The sequence below is a fragment of the Callithrix jacchus genome, chromosome 11 (genome assembly GCF_049354715.1).
Source record: "Callithrix jacchus isolate 240 chromosome 11, calJac240_pri, whole genome shotgun sequence".
Taxonomy (NCBI): Eukaryota; Metazoa; Chordata; class Mammalia; order Primates; family Cebidae; genus Callithrix; species Callithrix jacchus.
In genome coordinates, this window is record NC_133512.1 from 79,964,803 (window position 1) to 79,983,485 (window position 18,683).

General features: G+C 35.3%; 1 long non-coding RNA gene across 1 annotated transcript in view; it reads right to left on the reverse strand.

The window, feature by feature from the left end:
- The window catches only part of LOC118143711 (uncharacterized), a 50,667-nt gene extending 32,259 nt beyond the window's left edge, over positions 1 to 18,408 (reverse strand). Inside the window, exon 1 of the long non-coding RNA XR_008473400.2 lies at positions 18,122 to 18,408. This is a non-coding gene — a long non-coding RNA (uncharacterized LOC118143711). The remainder of the gene's footprint in view (positions 1 to 18,121) is intronic.
- Positions 18,409 to 18,683: the final 275 nt, after the last annotated feature.

Genomic DNA, 18,683 nt, shown 5'->3' on the forward strand with positions numbered 1-18,683 from the left:
TACATTTATAGACTTGTGTATGTTGAACCAACCTTGCATCCATGGGATGAAGTCTACTTGATCATGATGGATAAACTTTTTGATGTGCTGTTGCAGTCACTTTTCCCACATTTTATTGAAGATTTTTGCATCTATGTTCATCTTGGATATTGGCCTGAAAGTTTTCTTTTGTTGTTGAGTCTTTCCTAGGTTTTGGTATCAGTATGATATTGGTCTCATAAAATGATTTGGGAAGGATTCCCTCTTTTTGTATTGTTTGAAATACTTTCAAAAGGAGTAGTACCAGCTTCTCTTTGTATATCTGATAGAATTTGGCTGTCAACCCATCAGGAAGTGGGCTTTCTTTTGGTTGGCAGGGTATTAATTGCTACCTCACCTTCAGCCCTAGTTATTGGTCTATTCAGGGTTTCAAGTTTTTCCTGGTTTAGGCTTGGGAGGGTACAAGTGTCCAGGAATTTATCCATTTCTTCCAGGTTTACTGGTTTATGTGCATAGAGTTGTTTGTAGTAATCTCTGATGGTAGTTTGTATTTCTATGGAATTGGTGGTGGTACCCCCTGTATCATTTATTATTACATCTATTTGATTCTTCTCTCTTTTCTTTTTTATTAATCTGGCTAGTGGTCTGTCCATGTTGTTACCTTTAAAAAAAAACCACCTGGATTTATTGATTTTTTGGAAGGTTTTTTGTGTGTCTATCTCCTTCAGTTCTGCTCTGATCTTAGTTATTTCTTGTCTTCTGCTAGCTTTTGAGATTTTTTTTTTTTTTTTTTTTTTTTTGTCTTGCTCCTCTAGCTCTTTCAATTTTGACTTCAGGGTGTGGATTTTAGATCCTTTCTTGCTTCTCATGTGGGCATTTACTGCTATACATTTCCTTCTAGAGACTCCTTTAAATGTGTCCCAGAGATTCTGGTACGTTGTGTCTTTGTTCTCGTTGGTTTCAAAGAACATGTTTATTTCTGCCTTCATTTCCTTGTTTATCCGGTCAACATTCAAGAGCCAGTTATTCAGTTTCCATGAAGTTGTGTGATTCTGAGTTAGTTTCTTATTCCTGAGTTCGAATTTGATTGCACTGTGGTCTGAGAGACTGTTTGTTATGATTTCCGTTCTTCTGTATTTGCTGAGGAGTGGTTTACTTCCTATGATGTGGTCAGTTTTAGAGTAGGTACAATGTGGTGCTGAGAAGAATGTATAATCTGTGAATTTGGGGTGGAGAGTTTTGTAGATGTCTATTAGGTCTGCTTGATCCAAATTGAGTTCAAGTTCTACATATCCTTGTTAATTTTCTGTCTTGTTGATCTGTTTAATATTGACAGTGGAGTGTTAAGGTCTCCCACTATTATTGTGTGAGAGTGTAAATCTCTTTGTAGGTAATTAAGAACTTGCATTATGTATCTGAATGCTACTCTATTGGTGGGTATATATTTAGGATTGTTAGCTCTTCTTGTTGCATTGATCATTTTACCATTATGTAATGCCCTTCTTTGTCTCTTTTGATCTTTGTTGGTTTAAAGTCTGTTTTATCTGAGACTAGGATTGTTCTCCATTTGCTTGGTAAATCTTCCTCCATCCCTTTATTTTGAGTCGATGTGTATCTTTGCACATCAAATGGGTTTCTTGAATACAGCAAACTGATGGGTTTTGACTTTTATCCCATTTGCCAACGTGTCTTTTGATTGGGGTATTTAGCCCATTTACATTTAAGGTTACTATTGTTATGTGTAAATTTGATCCTCCCATTTTGATGCTAGCTGGTTGTTTTGTCCATTAGTTGACACAGTTTCTTCACTGTGTCTATGCTCTTTACCATTTAGTACATTTTTGGAGTGGCTGGTACTGGTTGTTCCTTTCCTTGTTTAGTGCTTCTTTTGGGAGCTCTTGTAAGCCAGGCCTGGTGGTGATGAAATCTCTCAGCAATTGATTGATTGTAAAGGATTTTATTTCTCCTTTGCTTATGAAGCATAGTTTGGCTGGATATGAAATTCTAGGTTAAAAAGTTCTTTTCTTTAAGGATGTTGCATATTGACCCCCACTTTCTTCTGGCTTGTAGGGTTTCTGCTGAGAGATCTGCTGTGAGTCTGATGGGCTTCCCTTTATGGGTAACCAGACCTTTCTCTCTGGCTTCCCTTAGCATTTTTTCCTTCATTTCAACCCTTGTGAATCTGATGATTATGTGCCTTGGGGTTGCTCTTCTTGAGGAGTATCTTTGTGGTCTTCTCTGTATTTCCTGGACTTGAATATTGGCCTGCCTTCATAGATTGGGTAAGTTCTCCTAGATAATATCCTGAAGAGTGTTTTCCAGCTTGGATTTAATCTCTCCATCATATTAAGGTATACCTATCAAACGTAGATTATTTCTTTTCATATAATCCTATATTTCTTGGAGGCTTTGTTCATTTCCTTTTACTCTTTATTCTCTAATCTTGCCTTCTCATTTTATTTCATTGAGTTGATCTTGAATTTCTGATATCCTTTCTTCTGCTTGGTCAATTTGGCTATTGAAACTTGTGTATTAGTTACGAAGTTCTCATGTTATGTTTTTCAGCTTCATCAAGTTATTTATATTCTTCTCTAAGTTGTTTATTCTCATTAGCATCTCATCTAACCTTTTTGCAAGGTTTCTTAGTTTCTTTGCATTGGGTTAGAACATGTTCTTTTAGCTCATACTAGTTTGTTATTACTCATTTTCTGAAGCCTGTTTCTGTCAATTCATCAAACTCATTCTCTAACCAACTTTGTTCCCTTGCTGGTGAGGATTTGTGATCCCTTGGAGTAGGAGAGGCATTCTGGTTTTTGGTGTTTTCATCCTTTTTGCCCTAATTTCTTCTCATCTTCATGGACCTATGGTCTTTGCAGTTGGTGACTTTCGGGTAGGGTCTCTGAGTGGACTTCTTTTTGTTGATGTTGATGTTATTTCCTTCTGTTGTTTTTGTTTTGTCTTGTTTTCCTTCTAACAGGCCCCTCTGCTGTGGGACTGTTGGCAGTCCATCCCAGACCCTGTTTGCCTGGGGATCACCTGCAGCAGCTGCAGAAGAGTAAAGGTTGCTGCCAGTTTCTTCTTCTGTTACCTTCATCCTGAAAGGGTACCCACCAAATGTCAGACTGAGCTCTCCTTTATGAGGTGTCTCTTTGGATATACAGGGGTCAGGGAGCTTCTTGGGAAGACAGTCTGCCCTTTATAGGAGCTCAGGTGCTGAGCTGGGAGTTCCATTGTTCTGTTCAGAGCTGATGGACAGGTATCTTTAAGTCTGCTGCAACAGAACTCATTAACTGCCTTTTTTCCTAGGTGCTCTGTCCTGGGAAGGTGGGGCTTTATTTATAAGTTCCTGACATGCTTCTGCCTTTTCTCAGAGATGCCCTGCCCAGCAAGGAGGTAGACTTGTCATAGTCTGCCAGCAGAGCTGTTGCTGAGCTGCCATGGGCTCTGCCATGCTGTTGTATGAACTTCCTTTTGGTTTTGTTTACAGAGGTACAGTTAGAACTACCTTGGTAATGGTGGTCTGCCTCAGTAATGGTGGATGGCCTCGGTAAAGGTGGATTGCCTCGGTAATGGCGGACTGCCTGGGTATGGGGGACTGTCTCGTTAATGGTGGACTGCCTTGGTAATGGCTGATGCCCTTCCCCCACCATGCTAGACCGTGCCAGGTCCAGCTGCACTTGCTGTGAAACTCTCAATCAAGAGCATTTCAGATTGCTGGTCTTTGTTGGAGTAGGACCCATGGAGCCAGATCACCTAGATCCCCGTTTCAGCCCTCTTTTTATTAGTTGAATGGGTAATAAAAAGAATGGGTAGCTCTGTCTCCCAGGCCTTCCAAGCGCCAGTTGAAATGGCCACCCAGATTTGTGTGGGTTTTTGTGCAGAGACCCATGGTGCTGGCTGAAACGGCCATGCTGGAAATTCATGGCACCTTTCAGCACAGGAATCTTCTGGTCTGTAGGAAGTAAAAACTTGTTTGGAAATGTGGTGATCACTCACCCTCTGTGTTTTTTCCCACTGGGAACTGCACTCCATGGCTATTCCTATATGGCCACCTTGGATCTCCACCTGCTTTTGTTTTTGTTTGTTGTTGTTGTTTTACTTTCTCTCTTAATGTTACCTACTTGAAAAATTATTCAGCTTTAGGGCAATGGCAATATAGGAAAGTAGATGAACCTTGAGACCAAGATAAACATGTATTAAAACTCAGCTTGAAGGCAGCACAGAGCTACCAAGGCAGTGAAGAATCATTGGTTGAAGATGGGGAAAAGAATAAAATCCATGGAGGTGAGCCTCATATTTTGGGTTTCTGTAGGTAAATCTCAAAAAGACTAAGAATATGAGCAGATTTTGGACAACCTCACAAGACTTGGAGACAAAAGTTGGTGTTCAGGGAGCGTTAAGGAGAGAGGAGACTGGTGCACACTGCTTTCTCTGGATGAAAGGAAATTTTGAAGAGACTGCCACTAGAAAATATTTTAGTTGTGGACCTCCTTGGTAACAAAATTATATTAAGGTGCTATGAATTGCATGTGGCCCTGACAATTTGCTGGTAAAAAGCATAATATTCTTAATGGGAATGTAATGTCATCTTAGACTCTAATTTATTTATTTCATGAAGTCAAAAAGAACCAGGCATATGAGGTGGCAAAATTTAAAAAGTAAAAACAAGTTAGAAGCAGAAGACAAGAAGAAGAGGAGGAGGAGGAAGGGGAAGAATAAGAAGGGGAAGAATATGAACAAAGAGGGAAGAAAGACTATAAAAAAGGGACCCACAGTCCTCATGAAGTCCATTTAATGGAGTTATCAGACACAAATTATACAATCACAGTTCTTAATATAGTCAAGGATATATATCACAAAATTAGAACTTTAAAAGAGAATATGTAAGCATTGCATATTAACATGTGTGAGTTAATAAAAGACATTAAAAATCTAAATTGAAACTATAGAACTAAAAAATCAACTAAAAATATAATAAAATAGATTGATAAACTCTATATTAGATACAACTGAAGAGAATGTAGTAAATTGGGAGGATAATCAGAAGAATATATCCAGAATAAAGCCCGGAGACACAAAATGATGGACTGCACAGAAGAAAAAGTGAGAACACAGGAGCGGTAGTTGTGAGCTCAGGTATATGCAAATAGAAACACAAGAGGAGAAGCGAGAGGTTAGCCAATAAAACTGCTTATGAACCTGACACTGAAAAGGAGAAAAATAGTAAATCTACCTAATCTTATTTTGGAATTATTAAATAGATCTTTCCAATTTTTTCAACAACTGAAATTACATTTTCTAGTTGTTTTCACCAGTTTACACCAAATGGTTAAGGAAAAAAATAACACTCCCATGATATGACAGAGAGATCTTCTCATAACATTTTGTGAGGCAAAGATACTCTGGACCTAAACCCAAAATGATATTAAAAGAAAGATACTGAAGAAAAATTTCACATTAAAAGCATAGATTTTGAAATTATCAGCAAATTAAAGCCATGTCAGATTTAGTAATAGGTAAAAATTATGAAATATCATGATCAAATTTAGTTTATTCATGGGTAGGTAAGGTTTCTTTAACCTTAATAACCAGTTAAATCATTCACATTAACAAAATAAAGAACAAATGTCACCAATTTAATCTAATTTGAACAAGAAAATATATTTTATAACATTAACCATATATTCATGATTTTAAAAAATTAAACTTCTAACAAATTATACATAGATGAAACTTCATTAATTTGATAATGGGTAGCCACAGAACACACAGTAGAAACTTAATGAATATAGAGTGAAATGTTGAATACTTTCTCTCAGAGATTAAATTCAAAACAAAGGTGTCCCCCATCAACACTTCTATTAAGCATCATGCCTAAAATCATATCAAATTCAGTAAGGCAACAATAATTACAAAAATGTGAAATTAATTGGGTGTTGTGGTGTATGCCTATAATTCCAGTGATTCTGGAGGTTGAGGCAGGAGGATAGCTTGAGCATAGGAGGCAGGAGGATAATTTGAGTATAGAAGCCAGGAGTTTGAGGCTGCAGTGAGCTATGATCATGCCATTGCACTCAGTTTGCTTGACAGAGCATGATCCTGTCTTTAAATATAGATAGATAGATAGCTAAATAACTAACTAAATAAATAAATAACACATGCACACAGATGTTCGTTGCAGCATTGTTTACAATAGCAAAGACCAGAACCAGCCAAAATGCCCATCAAGGACAGACTGGACAAAGCAAATATGGCACATATATACCATGGAATACTATGCAGCCATAAAAAATGATGAGTTCATGTCCTTTGTAGAGACATGGATGAATCTAGAAACCATCATTCTCAACAAACTGACACAAGAACAGAAAACCAAACACTGCATGTTTTCACTCATAGGCAGGTGATGAACAGTGAGAACACTTGGGCGCAGGTGGAGAACAACACTCACTGGGTTGGCAGGGGAGGGGAGGGACAGTTGGGAGCAGAGAGGATGGGGACAGATAACACTGGGAAAAATGCCTGATGCCTGATGTAGACTATGGGGCGGGGGGATGGAGACAGCAAATCATCATGGCATATATGTACCTATGCAGCAATCCTGCAGGAGGCAGGAGGTATACATGTACCCCAGAGCCCAAAGTTAAAAAAAAAAAAAAGAAAAGAAGTGAAAGAATAGCTACTTTATACAGACTAGGTCATTCCCAAAAGGAAGAGGGAGAACACACCCACCTTAGGTACAATGCATGTTTTTATATAGGATAACAAAAAATCATGGGGAGATGTGTTCTACTACAAAGGTTTGTAATAAAGGATTAATTTTTTAAATTAAAAAAGTGGAAAAGGCAAAAGAGTTTGCATAAATGCATTTTTAGAGTGAATATGCAAATATTACAAAGTTGTTGGATACAATGTAAAAAGGTAGAAAGAACAGCATATGTGTGTATATATGGCCTATATAACACCATCAAAATATTTCAAATGCTTTAGAATAAATTATGTGAAAGAATGCTGCACAGAGCCTTAGAAACTATTAAGATAGACTTAAGAAGACATAAATAAATGAAAGAACATACCTGGTCTAAGAATGGAGAGAGTTATTTAGTTATTTGTTTATTTATTTTTAGTTTAAAGCTTTTTAAACTTTTTTTAAATTTTAAGTTCAGGGTTACATGTGCAGGTTTGTTACATAGGTAAACTTGTGTCATGGTGGTTTCTTGAACATGTTATTTTTCTCCAAATATATCTGTATACCCAATACAAAATTAAATATAAAGTAGTATGAATCCCAGCAAAAATACTAGCAGATTTTATGAAAGCATTGGTAATCTGCTATGGATTTGAAAATGCCAGGAATTTGGTATAGCAAGACACCCTTAAAAAATAGAATAAGATGATAGAAATTGTCCTATCAGAGATACAGACTTAATATAAAGCAACAATGAATTGAGAGTAGATATTGACAAAGATAAATACATCACCACAGCAGAGCAGATATATCAGAACAGCCTCATTATACTTAAAGTTTTATATGTGACAAGGATGACACAACAGTATCGGAAGATTATTTCAAAATTAGAAAGTGCCAATTGGGTATCTATTTATATTAAAAAGACCTTGACTTTACTCATAACATATATAAAGTAACAATGGCTGGTGCATTGTAGCTCTAAGTATGGAAGGCAAAACATGAAAAATTTTAGAAAACATTGAAGAACAATGACATTGAGTAGAGAAATATTTTAAACAGGACTCCCAAAAGCATTAACAATAAAAAATCGATGAATCATACTACATTATAATTATATATCAAAAGATACTATTAAGACAAAAGACAGAATGGGGGGAAAATTTTGTGATCCTTATGATCTAGAAAAGGCTTATATCTAGAATATGGAAAAAAACTACAAATCAATACGAGTAAGACAGAATCCAAAAGAAAAGAGGCAAGAGACTTAAACAGGTGCTTTACACAACAGAATCTCAAAATGGCTAAAAATGAAAAGAATTTAAAAGAAAATGTGTGCAACTTCATAATCATCTGGGGAATTCAAATAAAGACCACTACAATATAATATGACACACCCTACAGAATAGTAATACAGATCGACGGTACCAAGTTTTTACAAGAATCTGGAAGAAGAGGATTTCTTATACACAGCTGGTAGAATTTAGTATAAACTCTTCGGAAAACCATTTTGTACTATTTACTGGCTTTGAAAGTAGTTAGTTTATATGTGTTTGAAATTCCATGCCTGTCCAGCGTATGCAGGTGCACTGGTGCTATAAGACATGTTAAAAATGTTTACAGTGGCCTTATTTTTAATTGCTACAAACTGGAATTAACACAAATGGCCATCAATAATGGAATGAATGGTTACACTATAATTACTCAATGAAACCATATATGGCAATGAAAATCATCAAAACTCAGTTACATATGCAACATAGGTATAAACATAATACTGACTAAAAGATGCTAGACACAAAATAAAAACGTTTTGTATTTTGTGAAGGCATTAATTTAGAGGACCAAACACCTGTGCAGTTGACCCTTGAACAATGAGAGGGTTGGGGTTGTCTACCCCATGTAGTAAAAAATACATGTATAACTTTTGCAGTCCCCAAATCTTAACTACCAGTAGCCTACTTTTGATCAGAAGTCTTACCAATAACATAAACAGTTAACTAACACATAATTTGTAAATATACAATCCATTCAGTCAGGCAAAAGAAAACATTACTTAGACATCATAAGGAAGAGACAATACATTTACAATAAGTACTATACTTCATTTAGTGATACCATAATTTTATACCATAATTTTGTGCTATCTGTTTTCAAGATGAACAGTCTGAAATGGCAGTTGCAGACCTCAATCTATGGTACATATCAAGTAATTAAACCTTTTCTTGTAATGTCATGACTTTTCTCTGCTTCTTGGGAGCACTTCCAGAATCACTAGTTGCTCCTCCTATTGTTTCCATGGTGTTATCCAAGGTTTATGGTATTGCACTAAACATGATTAAAAATACATGAGAAGCACAGGAGATCATGTTTTACTGAGATACGCAATTTACTGGAGAGATGAATTGCTTATGAAGAGATGATCGACATCACAAAAGTGTTTTAAGCAGACCCTCTCAACACTTGACTCCTCCACGACAGCTACAAGAGGGGGTTACAAAATTATTACAGTATTTGAGTGTGTACTATACTTCATTTTATGCCTGTTAGGATTTAATACTCCATCTTTGTTTACATTTCTTTCAACTGTAATTGGTACCATGTACAGTCTGTGTTTGCATGGGTAAGTTTTGAAAAATTTTAACTTTTTGTAATAGATTTGTGTATATTTTATGGCAGTAAATGTTAAAATAGTCTAGTATCTCTGTATATTTCAGGCATTTACGGCATATATAACTTTTTCTTAATTTTTGATATTTCTAGGCTACATAGTTTGCAAGTTTTTTTCAAATTGTCACAAATTTCTAATAAACTGTTCCAACATATTTATTGAGAAACAAATCCAGGCATAAGGGGACCAGTGCAGTTGAAAGCCATGTTGTTCAAGGGTCAACTGTATATATTTAGGTTAAAACTGCTTTCCAACATATGCACCTCTCTTGATAGAACTTGCAACAGTAAGCAAAATGTACTGCATATAGCATGCTAAAGAAAGACTCACTACTGCATGGATCAATTAGTTGGATCGATGTTTTAGTGAGTAATTTCTATTACTCCAGTTGGACTGGATCTGCTGTATAATCCAAATCATCCTTCCTAAGCACTTTTGCATCAGGGTTCCATATGGTTAAACCAAAGAGAATACAAGGGCATAGAATAAAACAGAAAAGATCTTGTCACAAACTGTATGACATTATTGATCTCTTAAAATAATCACTTGGAATGAGTTTCTACCTACCAGACCAGCTCAAAATCTTTATTTAGTTAGGGAAGATAAACTGTTTTTCTTAGAACTGAGGTCACTTGTCAGAAAAGAAGACAACAAAATGTGATGTAGACATAAGTACCAGTGATAGGTTTGATGAGATGTACCTAGAAGCTGAGTTTCCAGGCTCTGATGATAATTCAGTTCAACTGAACCATGACATTAAGCTTAATTCTCCCTCCTAAAATAGAACAAGTACAGGTATAAATCAGACCCCTATGCAGAATTGGTGTTCTTTGGCATTGGAGAATGTTTAAAAGACACTGCGACGTACTTTCTTCCTGATTTTCAGAAGTTGAGTAGAGCCTTTAGAAAGACATTCCGGGCCGGGCATGGTGGCTCATGCCTGTAATCCCAGCACTTTGGGAGGCTGAGGTGGGAGGATCAGGAGATCAGGAGGTGGAGACCATCTTGGCCAACATGGTGAAACCCCATCTCTACTAAAATATTAAAAAAAAAATTAGCCTGACATGATGGTGCTCACCTATAGTCCCATCTCTTTGGGAGGCTGAGGCAGAAGAATCCCTTGAACCCGGAACTGGAGGTTGCAGTGAGCCAAGATCATGCCACTGCACTCCAGTCTGGCATAAGAACAACAACAACAACAAAAAGACATCACAACTTTTTTCTCTCTAAGTCACTTTTTAGCTGGATATTACTTTCTAGCATTTTTCTTTAATACTAACTAACATAAAGCCAAGGGTAAATCTCTTGAGGTAATGAGTCTATTGTCCTCTCGCTACAGAAAAAATTGAAAGCAAAATGCTAAAGAAAATCAATATACTGAAATCCAGGTAAATAACTCATAATGTGTTCCTTAGAATGTCAAAACTGGAATAAGACATTGAACCTTTCTGCTTAAGTTTAAAAGCAATACTTCTGTAACATAAATAGGATCTATGTGGATAAATGAACACATTTATTTCTTAAAAAAAACCGAGACTAGCATATGATGTAAATCTACTATTTGAACATTAGTTTTAACATGAAAGGGATTTTTAGTGAGACTAAGTATCTTGTGACTAGATGTTATTCCACAGAACTCACAGATAAAATCCTAAGTGTACAGTATCATCATATTGTTGATATTCCACTGGGAATATAAACTTAAGCTATACTAGCAGAAACCCAGTCGCCTATATTGATGACTACCTTAATAGTGAAGGTCACTGGATCCCAGAATGGACTTATTTGGAGTAGAATTAGCAGATTCTGCTACTGTGTAGTTATTGAATAATAAGACTCACCTGTCTAGCCTGACTTTTATGCATTTTCAGCTGAAGCCAAAAGAATGAATCAGATATACTTTCAAGGATCTTTGCCATCATATGATTCTTCAAGATTGATTCAGTATATTTTAAGAAGCATAATTCAAAGATTCAAAGGCAGGGCATACATAGTATTGTTGTGAATACAGATCACTTCTGTAGTATTTACAGATGTGGATAGATGATGGATATTGAGCTTTTGCTTTCTTATCATTTGTCAATTTTCATGAAGAAAACTATAAAATTCGCAATATAGCAAGCTTTCAGATGGTTGTATTTTCTTATGTGAAACAAAGTTTAATGTAACGAGGAAAGAATTTTTGATGAGTTTTATTTGGAACAGCATATTTTTGTAATAACAAGAAATCCCATTTCCTTTGTAGACAAATGTATACCATATATTATTAGTACCAAAATACTGTTAATTTGATTAAAAAATATTTTTTGATACTTGAAATCTTATCAGAAGAAAAATGAATGAAAATTAAACCCTCTAAAAAAGCTTTGTGTGGTTGAGGTGAAGTTACAGCATACCATTTCCAAAGCTTGATGTTTCTATACTGAATGTTACCACCACACAATTGTGGTTTTATCACATCTTTCTGGGCCCAATTTATTAGCAGCAAAAAGAAAGAAACTTTAAAACCTATATTTTGATGCATTATATTACATTTTCTATATTTTTCAAATATCTGTGCATTTGCCTTAGATTATCCTTTTTATGATATATGGCATTTCCTTTTTATTTTCTTTGAGTAAACATCATAAAAAGAATGACGAGAATATGTAACATCAGAATATCAGTGCTTAGAATAAAACATCAATTTAGAAAGTACTAGTAAGTTTCTTTATGAAATAAACTGAAACTTGTCTTTGTCTTTAGTAATAAAAGTTTGGAGTATCCCTTTGTGTCAAAAATAGATTATTTAGAGCAATCAGGTGATAAGGTATTTATACCAACAAAAATCACAGACACGTTGGATGAAGAAATTCACACAGGCTGTGATCATTTAGGAATGAAAGCAGCTTTCACACTCTGCCTATTTTTTGCTACTTTTGTCCACCTCAGATTTCACTGTTATCTCACTACATAGAGAGTTGAATTATTTTAGCAATATCCTCTCTGGTCTGGTGTGTCTGTAATTTGAAGTGGTTTCCAGTAGATGGCAAAGTAGGTATTATATCCAAGTGTAGATAGAGTTCTATCATAGCAGACATACTGCTATGACAGTGGATACTATAGAAGATCATAAGCAGTGGCGTTTTTTTAGAGCATATTAAAGAATACTGTTTACTTTTAAATAAAAAAATGTAACTGAACTAGCAAAAGGAAGTTGACATATACTGAAGATAATTTAACGAACAATAATTTTAACAATAACAAAATACTCTGAAATCTGTTTCTATACCAGACACTACCAACATTTTGAGTTTTTCTCACTGGGATATATATGTGTCTTAGTTGAAGACTTTCTGGGTCATTTAATTTCACAGATTTCAATCTAACTTGTTACCTCTGTATATGGAGTTCCTACCTCTGATCTACCCTGGCCCTTTGGAATTTGATGCATGTCTCAGCACAGAGACACTCAAGCTACGCTCTTTTCCTCCTATTTCTGAGATCCTGGCCTACACGTTATATGCATTTTTCTGACCCTTTCTTTTGCTGTATTTCTATGTTAATTTTATTGTTTCTAGTCTTGATAGTTGCATCCTCTAAGGATGCAGACTGGGCACAATCCTATTTTCTCCTCTATTAGCTTCTTGGGTGAGATATCCAGCTCCCCGATTCTCTTGGCCTGTCTCTGACCCCCTGGCAGAGTCTATTCCGCAACTCCAGGTGAGAACAAACTCCTGAGTTCTTAGCTGCCTAAAACCTAAGTCAGCTAACAAATGGTGTCTTTTTTTTTTTTTTAATTTCTGGCAGAATTCTTAGAAGAGACTTGAGCTCCTTAAAGAGTTCACTGAACACTTGCCATGTGAGCATAGTCAAATATAAATGACCCTCAATATTTCAAATGTCTGGAGAAATCTGCTAATGGATTGCTGTTCCCACTTAAACGTTTATGATTTTAAATTCTGGGAAATACCTACAGAATAGAAAGCTGAGAAAAGAGATAGCTTTGTTTTCTCAATGAAGCACTTCATTTTTCAACTTTAATTAAAACAGATGTCTTATGTGAAGATTCTTTTATTTACATAGAATACACTGCTGAAATACAGGCTTTCACTCTCTGAAAAGCTTTACTGACCAAGAAAATGAGACCAGGCTAACTCAGCTTCATTTAACTCCTTTGAAATTTCAAACATTTCAATTTCAAGTGCTCTTCAGAGCGTCTTTCATGCTAAGCTCTATGTGCATGCCAAGTGAATTACCACGGGGAGAGTGAGAACGACAATTGACTAATTCTTGATTTTTATTCTTGAATCTGTCAAGACTTCTCATTGGGAAGTGGGTTAATGTTTGCAAAAAGCTCTCAATGTAAATCTCAGAAGCTGTAGGGCTAAACCTAGTGCCCATCTTGTGAATCCTCTTAACAGGTATGTAACGGTCTGCCCTATACAGTCTTTAAATCTGAAAATTTCTAGAGTTATATTTTCGAGTCTGAGGGTGTGTGAAGACTTGCTGATTTTGTGAAATTTGCTTTACATACTTTTTCTCTCATTTGATAGGTTGATGACTTTTTTACTCTATGAAGAATCTATTTATATCCTAAGTAGATAATAAGGAAAGTCACTTCCCCTCCTCGCTTTTTCTTTGTAGGTTTTCTTTTATTCAAAATCTCATTAGTTTCTCTTTTTATCAGGGCTATTTCTTCTGACTACGATATTTGAAAGAAGTACCTTTTTCCTCTTTTTTTTCTGGCTCTTACCATGCCAGGATGCCACCAATTGTAATGCAAAAGCTATAAGATGTAGGTTTCCCTATTTTATTTCCTTTTAAACATGTCATGCAGTGTTTTACTTAAAATGAATCACTGCATTTTTTTTTCAAAGACTGACTGATTGACCTACCTTTTCAACATGAGGTGATGCAGCAGCCTCATAAAATGTTAGCATTCATTTCCCATGTCACTTTTCTGACAGGATATGCATTATACAGGGTATTTCCTGTACTTTAATTGAAAATAGGCATTATAGATCATCCTCAGAAGATTTTAAGTATGCATAAATTCCTACATTTTTGGTGAGAATTCTTTTTTGCTGGCTAAAGTTGAAGAGAGTGATTTCCATTTCTACTGGAAACAATAAAACAGAAAAGCATTGCATGCAACATAGTGACCATTCAGTAAATAGCAAACATCAACAAAAATCATTTATTTTCAACAAATACTTTCAATTTTATGATGTTAAAGGCAAAAAGTTAGCTGAGATTTTTCCAAAATATTCAATACCAAATTGTATTTAGAAAGATTTATACTCACAACTACTAAAAATACATGGGAAAATTATAAGTAGATTATTCCATATATTACCAACGATGTTGATAATCATAATGGGAAAACTAATAGAAAGTTATATACCACTTGGAAGATAATGACTAAAGTTTCTCTAGAGATCATTTCTTTCTTTACAGAGGCAATACATGTTTATAGACAAATAAAATTGATGATTCTACTATCCTTATAAAAATATGAATTGCTAAGTTTAAATTAAAGTTATCACTTTTTTAGGATAGTTTAACCTCAGATTGGGAAATTATCCAAATTCAAAACTTAATTTAAAAATAAATGTAAAACTTTCCCTGATATTTAAAATAATTAATACACAAAATTAGATATTTTAGGTATTTTTAGATAAAACAAGCAGTTTTGACCAGAATAATTTAGTTCTCAGACTAACTAGAGATGTGGTTTATAGGGAGGTCTGTAAATATATTGCAAGATATATTTGAAAACACTCTAATTTTTCAACTAACTCAACCCTCTAAGCTTAGAACTGAAAAGACTGCTGCTTATATGAAAGTATCGAACACTAAATTCTAGTGTTGCCTTTAATTAAAATCTATTCTACTACATTAAAAATTATTTATTTGGTGTCCAAAATGATAGTTGACTGTAACGTCTTTTTTCTACTCAACATCCCTTCACCAGCAAGGTGAATGTTCATTGCTAAAGCCTTAGAGGCTCCTCTTTGACTGAAGAAATTGACCTCAGCTAAATAGGAGCAAAGTTTTCTGGGGGATTATAAATCTCTATCCTAACAGTCCCACCTCTACTGCACAGAACAGTCATTCCAAACTGAAAAGAGGGCACGTAAGCCTAGAGCTCTTGCTTCAAGGTGGAGAATATCTCTATGGTTTATTCTATGTCATAGAACTTCCCTTAGGACCAGGCTGAAGTTAGTTTTCAGCAGAACCATATTCTTCCTTGACTTGCTCCCTTTTCTAGCCTGCTTTACCCATGCCCTCTCCTGAGACTCCTCCCTCAATATTATCACTTTAACAGAATTCTCAACTCAGCCTCTCCTTCTAGGGAACCAGTCTATGAAAAAGTTCCAAAAGCTTAGAATCAGAAAATTAGAAAATTATGGATTGGTAGGGTAGTCACTATTTAAAACAAAGGCATGAGAGATGACAGTTTGAAAAAATACTATTTGAGAGAAGACTCAGAACTTCTCTCTCAGCCTTGATAAATTGACTTGTATCAAACTAATCTTCATACTCCAGGCATTTGACAACAAACAAGAGAAATCAGTGATCTTTCAAAGAAGTAAAACACAAATTATGCCTCGCGTTCCTATTGACTTTCTCCCTGGGGAGCTCTATCAGTATAGCATGGATGTAGTGCCCAAAAGTCTGAAGCATCTGAGGTGACTACAGAGTGGGGTACATGAGGAATGGCTGTTGAGCAGAAGAAGGCATTTGAGGCCCGTGAAGGTATTTCTCTCTGGTGTTTGGTCCATGGCTGGCATGTACACTCAGAGAACAAACCTCAGCAAGCTCTAACAAGCTGCAAGTAGCTCAGAAATAGAAGAAGTTGTTTATGGTTAACAGATGTGGAGAGAATTGCTAAGTACCTCAGGCATCCAGCTGAGAAACCATAAAAACTATACCTTAAGAGTAAGGACTATGCACCAGAATGAGGGTCATGATATACAGCTAAAGATGAATCAAAATACACTCCTTCTTACAAAGCATAAAGCCAATGCTTTGACAAAATCAAGAGAATCCCCAAATAATTAAGCTGCCTGCTGTAACTAAACACAATAACCTTTAAAGGAAGACAACATAATAAAGTATCTATACAATGTACATTTTCCAGCATACAAGTAAAAAGTACTAGACACGGAAAAAGAATGTGACCAATCTATAGAAAGAACAGCCAGTAAAAACCAACAACAAAATTATTCAGATGATAAAATTAGCACAAGGACTTTAAAACAGCCATTACAAACATGTAAGAGCTATGATGGAAAATATAGACATAATGTATGAAAAGCTGAGGATTCTTAGCAGAGAAATGAAAACTCAAAACAAGGTACCACATGGAAATTATAGAACTTGGAACTACCTTATCATAATTTAGGAAAATGACTACATTTGAGGAAGAATACATTGGTCATGCCAGAAGTAAAGGTCAGTGAACTTGTAGACAATTCAATCAAAAGTACGTAAGCTGAAGAACAGAGAAAAGACTGAAATAAAAATGGACTGATGTTTGGTTTCCTGTGAAACTATTCCAAACAGTATAAACCCAGAAATGGAGAAAAGATAGAATGAGTCAGAAAAATAAAAATAAAAAATAAATAATGTTGAAAAATTTTTACATTTGATTAAAAGTGTTAACTTTTAGAATTAAGAGATTTAGAAAAAATGCTTGCCAGGTAAAGACAAACACATTGAAAACTAAATATAAGAAGACAATTTTAAAAGCAGACAAAGGAGGAAAATAAGACAAATTATATATAGTAGTATTACAAAAACAAATGATGGCTGATTTCTCATCAGAAAGAAAAAAAATCAATGATATAATTAAAGTACTGAAAGATTAAAAAAAAAAGGCTTAGTCTAAAATTCTATATCCTGTAAAAATTACCATAAGGCAATTGCTTAAAATAAAGACATTTTCAGCTAAGTTGAAAAGAGAGTTTGTTGGGAGAACAAGTATACAACGTGATAAGCCAAATGAAATTAAGTTGTAAGGAAGTAATACTAAGTAGAAATTCAGATCTACTGGTAAAATAAATAGCAGAGATGATAAATATGTTAGCAAACAAACAACACTTTTATCCCTGTTCTTAAATTATGCAAGTAACAATTGACTGATTAAAGCAAAGAAGAGCTGTGTTAAACTATATTGTTTCTGTAGAGTGAAATGTTCACTTTCCACCATGTCTTTCTTTGTACACTGAAACTATGCCTCAAAGTCATGGTATTTAGAGATGGAGAGGTAACTAGGATTAGATAAGGTAGAATTAGAGGCCTTATAAGAAGAGAAAGAAACATCAAAGAGCTTGTTCCCTCTCTCTTTGCTATGTGAGGAGACAGTGAGATATGTGGCCATCTATAAGGAAGAAGAGCCCTTACCAGAACTTAGCTAGGATGCAACTGTGATCTTGAACTTTCCAGACTCCATGATTTGAGAATGGATTTCTATTATTTAAGCAACCCAGTCTATGCTATTTATTTTTTTTATGGCAGCCTGGTAGATTAATACAATTGTATATACAGGTTGAGTATCCCTTATCCAAAAGGCTTGGGACCAATAGTGTTTCAAATTTCAGATTGTTTCAGATTTTATAACATTTGCAAATAGATAATAGATATCTTGAAAATGGGACCAAAGTCTAAGCACAAAATTCATCTAGTTTCATACACACCTTACAAACATAGCCTACAGGTAATTTTATATAGTGTTTTTTTGTTTTTTGTTTGTTTGTTTGTTTTTTTTTTTTTTGAGACGGAATTTCGCTCCTTACCCAGGCTGGAGTGCAATGGTGCGATCTCGGATCACCGCAACCTCCACCTCCTGGCTTCAGGCAGTTCTCCTGCCTCAGCCTCCTGAGTAACTGGGATTACAGGCACGCACCACCATGCCCAGCTAATTTTTTTGTATTTTTAGTAGAGACGGGGTTTCACCATGTTGACCAGGATGGTCTCGATCTCTTGACTTCGTGATCCATCCGCCTCGGCCCCCCAAAGTGCTGGGATTACAGGCATGAGCCACCGTGCCCGGCCCTATATAGTGTTTTAAATGATTATGTGCATCAAATAGAATGTTAAAGTACTTATATGTGGAATTTTCCATTTGTGATGTCATGTCAGCTCTCAAAAAGTTTTCGATTTTGGAGCATTTTGAATTTCAGATTTTCAGATTAGGGCTGCTCCACCTGTATTACACTACATGATTTATGACCTATGTATAGGTGACGTCTGTGACAGTAATATCACAAAACATGGGAACTTAATGGAGATAATAGTTTTAAAGTTTTTATATCTTACGTGAAATATTATGTGAGGATTACATTATGATATTAGTAA